The sequence below is a fragment of the Rhamphochromis sp. 'chilingali' genome, assembly GCF_963969265.1.
Source record: "Rhamphochromis sp. 'chilingali' genome assembly, chromosome: 20".
Lineage (NCBI taxonomy): Eukaryota > Metazoa > Chordata > Actinopteri > Cichliformes > Cichlidae > Rhamphochromis > Rhamphochromis sp. 'chilingali'.
Window position 1 is genome coordinate 32,102,425 of NC_137947.1, and position 6,000 is coordinate 32,108,424.

The 6,000-nt window shown below is 48.6% G+C and overlaps 1 protein-coding gene across 5 annotated transcripts in view; it reads right to left on the reverse strand.

Moving 5' to 3' along the window:
• Positions 1-5,594, reverse strand: part of psda (pleckstrin and Sec7 domain containing a) — a 46,625-nt gene extending 41,031 nt beyond the window's left edge. For 2 of the 5 annotated variants that reach the window (XM_080868649.1, XM_080868647.1), the window contains exons 1-3: positions 5,259-5,594; positions 2,916-3,086; positions 2,166-2,822 (exon numbers count right to left, since the gene is read on the reverse strand). The gene's annotated coding sequence lies outside the window, so the exon portion shown is untranslated. Of the gene's footprint in view, positions 1-2,165; positions 2,823-2,915; positions 3,087-5,258 lie in introns of those variants that run through there. The other 3 variants (XM_080868650.1, XM_080868648.1, XM_080868651.1) reach the window with 3 other exon arrangements.
• Between the last annotated feature and the right edge of the window lie 406 nt (positions 5,595-6,000).

The following is a 6,000-nucleotide window of genomic DNA, read 5'->3' on the forward strand; positions in this document are numbered from 1 at the left end:
CCTGCAGCTGCTGCGAGCGCCCGACACGTCGCCGGCTCTCAGCTGGAACGACTTGAAGCACGAGCACGTGCGAGTCCTTCCTCACTGACTGCGATCCTCACCCTGAGCTCTCCGGTCAAAGGTCAGAGGAGGTAAAAGAGGCTCCGAGCGTTGCTTCCTGCTGTCGTTGACAAAAGTCTGGCTGCAGAGGAAACACAAAGCAGCAGCAGCTCCTGAACTCTGACCTCAGTTTACAGCCGCTCTTGCACTGACGCTGCCGATCCTCGCTCACAGAGATAACCGAGAGGAAAGGACGAGGGTCAGGGGTCAACTTTGTTCTGCTTCTCTAACTGCAGCCGTGTGTTAAACTGCTGCTGTGCACCGATCAATAATTATTGATAAGGATTTGTCTGTTTCACCTGTTCGTGGTCCAACTTTGACTTCCTGATTCCATATATTTGAATAATTACTGCTGCTAGTTTCACTTTGCCTTCAAACCGTTTTGGTGATTTTATTATCGCCCCCTCGCTTTTATCTAACGGCCACTCAAAGGGGCCCCAACCACACTTTTAGCAGCCAAGCAATAGTTTCTAAACCAGACGACTGGAAACGACTTTGTTTCCCAGGCCTGTTCAAATGTGCCACACAGAGCTGTGCAAAAGTCTTGAGCCACCCCTCAGGTCTGCTGAGCAGCTCTCGAGCTTCCTGAAGCTCCTTAAAGTTCTTCTGTGGACATTGGCTGCTTTTCCTCTCCTGTTCAGTCCTTGTACGGGAGCTTTCTCACAGGAATGACAGTGAATCCCACACACCTGAGCAGAGGTGCAGTTAGTTAGCATCAGCCTGTCTCACAAACTCATCATCTGTTCCAGTTTCTTTACCAAATCTGTCAAAAATGCCAACGATATCACAGCTTCTCATGAAAACAGGATTTTGTCTCCAACACGGTGATTCCAAAGAGCTGTCAGCTGAAACTCTGCACATCTCAGCGTGGTGTCAGTGTGTCCTCAAAACCCTGAGGAAAGTGGACAGAAGAGGAAGTGGGAGGCCATAAAAACTCGACAGCAGCTGAACAGGACCTGAGAGATGATCTGGACCTTCAGCTGATCGAGAAGCTGTTCTTAATGAAGGCAACCTGGAGTCTGCAGCCATCTGTGAAGCTGGGTGGAGGCTCTGTCATGGTTTCAGCTGCAGCTCAGTCAGAGCTGTTGGAGATCTTTGATAAACTGATGAATCACAGAGTCTGATCCACCACGCAGGAACATCTGGGAACATCTGACTGACAGCAGCTTCCTGTTCCAGCATGACAACGATGCAAACACACTGTCAGTGCAGTGAAAGCACACCTGGATCTGACACCACACAGCAGGACACCATCAGTCACGGACGGGCCTCCGCAGAGCCGCCCTCAGCTGAGGAGACGTCTTCCTGAGGATCCTCACAGAGCTGACAGCTGCTCACACTAAAGCTTGTTTGTGTCTGCATTGTGCAGTTCATGTCTGTTTGCAGCTTAATAAATCTCTTGCACATTATTATATGTTAAAGTTCACAGAAGTTCATTCTTTGTGAACTCTGTCTGAAGCCACCAGGCTTTGAGCTGCTGTTCTTCCTTCCTGTTAAAACCAAAGTCTCACGATTACACGAACTAATCGACCAACCGAGGAAGCTTCTGTCCGCTGGGAGGTAAAGTCTCCTGATAACTGCAGCAGCTCCTTGAAATATGACCTTTAAAATGATTTTTTGGACTCTACATGGATGAGAGCGTTCAATAATCGTGTCTTACATGCTGCTGTGGTACAAACTGCCTTTGTTTGTGGAGCGTTCAGACACCCTGAGCTCTCCTCCCAGAGTTAACCACGAAGTACTTTTACTTGTTTCAGAGTATTTTTACAAAGTTTTACTGCAGTGAAAGGTCAGATTACTTCATACCTGAGATATAAAGAGTGTGAGATACCTGACATGCTGTCAGAGTGTGTGTGTGTGTGTGTGTGTGTGTATGTGTGTGTGTGTGTGTGTGTGTGTATGTGTGTGTGTGTGTGTGTGTGTGTGTGTGTGTGTGATAAGCACTCTTAGTCCTTCTTTTCCTGGACTCTGCTAATAGGATTCCCTCCTCCTCCTCCCACCACACACAGCTCAATCCACCACATAAAACCACACGTACACACACACGCCTGCCGCTGTAACCTTACCTGTGTGTCCTCGCTGCGGCAGTTGCCGTGGTAACCCGCCTCTCTGCGTGCTACAGCTGGTTTTATCCTCCTTCGGCCTCCTCTTCCTCTCTGAACACTTGTTGTCTGCAGCAGCGCCGGCTCATCGTGGATTTACAGACTGCGCTCAGCTCCTCCTCTTCCTCGTCTTCCTCCACCTCTACTTCCCATCTCCTGTAATCAGCTGACGCCCCGCCTACCCCTCCTCCTTCCAGACAGTCTGCCAGCCAATCGGGCGCTCCGCCGTCCGCAGACCCGGCTCCTTCACAGCCAATGACGGGCAGCTGTGACAGATGGCAGCTTAGGAAAGGTGGGGGGAGCACGGGGAGCGGGGGGTGTCCAGTATCAGGATAATGTGCAGAATTACAGGCTGATTAAACTGTGATGTCACACGTCACTGCAGCGGGACCGGCCCACAGCCTGTGACCTCATCACTCTTTGCGTTACATCAGCGTACACCTGCAGGGGAAAACTGCAGCTGCTCCACAGGGGGCGCTCTTCTGACAGCCCAGTGACCACGTGCCGTGCTCTCAGCACATACACACATCAAGCTGGTACGTTTATACATTCGTGGCCTGTTTGAGTCTCTCCTGCCGACCCCCTCCAGAGACGAGGCGAGGACGTTACTCGCGGAGACAGCTGGGAAACAAAGGAGCAACAAGCAGAAGGTTACAGATTCACTCAATACGCAGCTGCAAAATAATCTGAGCCAAGCTGCACGGGTCCTCTTACCTGTGTCGCAGCTGCTGGGAGTGCTGGTCGGCTCCACTCTGGATCCAGTTTCAGGATGAAGAATATCCCAAACTCACAAAAATATACACTTGTTTTTTCCTGTTATCATTCATCATTTTTAATCTCCCGTTTCCTGAAACCTTCTTGAGGTGCCGATGTCTTTTGTAACAGCTGAAATTATAGGTTCAATTATAAGTTAAACATGAGTTTTTGCAGCATTAGTTACTTTTGCGTGACACACTACAGTGATCCTGTTGTCTGATATCAGCGAGTTCGGTGTGTGTTGAGTGCTCGTTCTTGTAGACCTGAGCATCGTCTCTGCCTCCGCTTAGACCGACAGCAGTGTAATCGTTTTCTCCTGTAAAGCACGGCGTCCTCCAAGAGCTCACTTTCAGAGGAACTTGTTTATTATCGCTCCACATTCTTAAAACAAAGGTGCAGGATGGTTTCTGGCTGGGTGGTCTTGCCTCGCTCTGCGGTGTTTTGCAGCTCAATGCGAAGCAGCTGTAATGAGAATGAGAACCTCCGAGTCCTCAGCTGCCTATTTGGGAGCATCTCTGGGTTCTGCTCGTGGGTGAGGGAACAGCTGAGCAGACAGACTCGTACAGCCATGACCTGAGAGTGAAGCCGAAGCTGTCCGGCTACTCGTCGAACCACGTTCCTACCCTGATCTATGACCACGGGCTTAGGGTGGTGACAGAAGGACGGGTGCAAGTGTCAGAAATGAGCTTCTTCTGAGGGGCGGAGACAGGATGTGCAGCTCAGTCCTCCACGTCTGAAGGACCCAGCTGAGGTGGTTCACCTGACCAGGCTGCCACGTGGAGGCCATCTGTGCTTAGACTACTGCTGACCAGGATACACAGGATATTCGCTGCTATGCTGACGACGCGCTGCTGCTGTACCTTTAAGCCCCGTCATCGTCCCGTGGACTCATTAGTGCCTCGTCAGCTGTCAGGTCCCACACCTCCTGCACTCCAAACGTTCTCTCGTTTCAATAAATTCACTCTCGTGAAAATAAAAATCCAACCTTAGGTCAGTGATTCTCACTGTGGGCTCCTAAGATTACTGCCTGTGGGCCACAACAAGTCACTTACAACATTATTATTTCCTCATAAGTCTTTAAAAAAAACTATCAGTAGAAATGTAACATTTTAAAAGTTGTAGATTTTTACATAACTTCACCTTTCAGAATAAAGTCATACTGAAGATGCACGTCTGGTTTTTACAGGTAAAATGAAATGTTTGGATACAAGAATAACTTCTAAAATTAATTCAGTTTATCTGTTGAAGGGGAAGAAGCTGGATGAGGCTGGAGATGTTCGGGCTGAGGTCTTTTCTCTGCTCCCCTCTGCTTAAAGACTTTCTAACTCTCCGTGTAATAATAATAATCACAGAGCTGTTCTATCCTGATATCAGTGATCGTGATGAGGCCTGCTGTGTGCTGGATTACTTTAAAAAGCGTTAAGCTAATAATTTCACGTTGAAGTGAAGACGTGAAACGTGCGATAGAGTTCCTGCTTTTATTTGTGAGATGAAATGAGAAGCATCAAAGAGAAACTGAAAATAACTCGTGCAGTTTGTAGGGATGAAACGCAGCAACGACTGAAGCACGCAACAACTTCAGAAATGACCTCATCGTGTTCGAGTCTTCCACTTTCACGAACACTGTTTGGGTTTGTTAGCAGCTTCAAGGCGAGCACTGACAGCCTGAACACTGTTCGCCTGTCCACATCCACACGAATAAACACGGGGACCCGCTGCAGTTTCTCTTTAAATGACCTCAAATCTAATCCACACAACTTAAACATGCTCGCTGGGACTTTGTTTTACAGCAAGAAGCCTTTTCAAGAACAAAGGGTCGGTTTTTGCTGCTTTTTTAGAGCTCTGGTTCCGGCTGTTGTCGGCAGCAGCCCAAACTCCTTTCAGAAATGTGTGTTTTTACCACTCCCCCCAGTAAAATCCACACTTCACATCCCTGCGTGTCATACTAAACCTTTCATTTACATCACAGGCAGACATTTTCATGTCCGGCATGCACTTCATCGACTCAGCAGCCCTGAATGATCTGAAATGTCGACTTTTCCAAGAGCCTGGCATCGCTGTTGGCACCGCTCGGCAGGGTGGACCATCCTTGTGAAGAGGCGCGGGGAGGGTTGTAAAAGTAGAAATGTGACTGATGGCAAACTGTTTGTGGGGTCAAACGTACCCCGGAATAATGGGCAGGTGCTGCTGCCCCGGGGGCAGACCCCCAGCTTTGTTCTCCCGCTTGTTAAATTTCATTCATGAGGGAATCATCTCAAAATGTCATATTTTTCAAAGGAGATTCGCACGCAGTCCACTTACCTCCGGGATACGATGGGATGCAGCGGGGTCTGCAGCTTTCAGAGACCCCTGCAGCAGCTCGGCGGCACCGCGGCGGACTCCAGGTCACCCGCTCGCTCCATTTCACGGTAACGCTGTCTGTAACGACAGATGTAACGGCGAAGTGCGGGAGTAGTAACTGTAACGGCTAGCTAAGTGAACTAGGTTCCATGGCGGAAGCAGTGAAAGTCCAGCCGGAGGTGAAGAGTCCGCTCGGCTCCTTGTTCTCGCGCTTCCGCCGCTCTTTGCTCGCTTTTTCAGGCGCTTGCTTGACATTAGTTTACGTTCTCCACGGTGACTCCAACTTCCGCATCTTTGGTGACGTAACGGGTCGTTGAGCTACGTCAGACAGGCCCGAGCGGAAGACACGCCTACAATCGATTACGCGTACGCTTAACTTTCAAAATAAAAGCTCGAATAAACTGTGTTTATCCTGCTGCTTTTAGACTTGTGGATGTTTTATTCTTTATTCTGTTTAATATGAATCCTAAAATTATTTGTCAGACGTTTGTCTCATGTAAAAACAAGTTTTTGTATACACCTATCTTTCACCTCTAAAATTACTTCTTTTAATAATAAAAATGTTTCCTAAAAAAACCTGGGACAGGTAGACCTTTGTATGTTAGCATATTCATAACGGAAACCTAGTGTCCTGGGATCCACTGGGATCCACTGGGATCCACTGGGATCCACTGGGATAACGTTCCTGAACCTGTTTCCACGT